The sequence below is a fragment of the Gorilla gorilla genome, chromosome 12 (assembly GCF_029281585.2).
Source record: "Gorilla gorilla gorilla isolate KB3781 chromosome 12, NHGRI_mGorGor1-v2.1_pri, whole genome shotgun sequence".
NCBI classification, from domain to species: Eukaryota; Metazoa; Chordata; class Mammalia; order Primates; family Hominidae; genus Gorilla; species Gorilla gorilla.
The window spans coordinates 33,115,038-33,116,281 of NC_073236.2; positions in this window are offsets into that span (position 1 = coordinate 33,115,038).

Here is a 1,244-nt window from a genome sequence, read left to right on the forward strand (position 1 = left end):
TGGCCTTTTAGAAAAAAATAAAAATAATTTCTCACTGAGTCAGGCATATCAATAATATTCAATATTCTCATCTTCAAAATGAAAGGGTTAAGAGATCTCCAAGGATTTCTTATTCTGTTAGTCTCTGAACTAAAAATTGTAAGAAGTAAGAGTTATGAATAGAGTAGGAAGAGAAAAATCAGTCAGAAGAGAGAAAAAAGCTGAAGTTCCAGCAAATGCACACATACACACACACACACAGAAACCCTGCAGGTGAAAGTGGATTTATCCATGCAGAAAGGGATGGAAAAAGCCAAATGAAATGGGCATTCAATGTGCTTGCCAAATGCCAAATTAGGGTAACATGTGGTTTATAAACAGTAAACTCAAGCATTCAGCTTCCTTTTCTTTTCTTCTTGGTCCAATCTCTTTAGTTCTTTAAAGTCTCACCTTATGTTGCTACCTCGGTATAGAAAATGAGGGGTGGAGGAGAAAGATTGGACATAATTCAGATACTTTCAGTATGTTTTTGGTGGGTATAAATTTAAAATGCTTATTTTGTTTCACATCAAGCTACTATTTAAGGCTTAAGGACAAAAAAAAGTCAAAATACTGAAAGTTGAAGAAATGGTGTTCAATTTCCTTGGAATCGGGGGCTCAAACATTTCATCTCTGAGAATCTAGTTATTCACTCTGAATGAAAAAATGTTGGTGCAGTTGAAATCACTTTATGCAGTGAAATGCAAATTATGGGTGAACAAATTATAACCTGCTGCTTTTGTCTGGTTTTGGACTATACCTAGCATCATGCATAATTTGTAGAAAAGCGTCTGCATAGAGAAACCAGGGAAAACCATTTAGCCATGTGCAAATCAGTTTACCCAGAGGAAGGCAATGAAAAGGAGAACACTGTTATCTCCTCACTAGCTTAATGCTGTTCCTGATGAAAATCGCCTGAGGTCACATAAGAAACGTGGTGTAGTAATTATGTGCACTCAAATAGCTTCCCATTGGAAAGAAAGAATCCACACTGGTAACTGAATCAAGCAAAACAGGCATAAAATTAAGCAGATTCATTTTATTTCAACTGTAAATTTCAGCAACAGGGGAAGAAAGTGGATACTAGAATAAGTTAGAAGCAGCAGTTGGTGGTTATGAAGCATCAGGTAATTCGACTCAGGGTGACTATTCTCTCCATTTTTAATTTTTAATTTTTATGGGTAAATAGTCCATATGTTTATGGGGTACATGTGATGATTTGATAC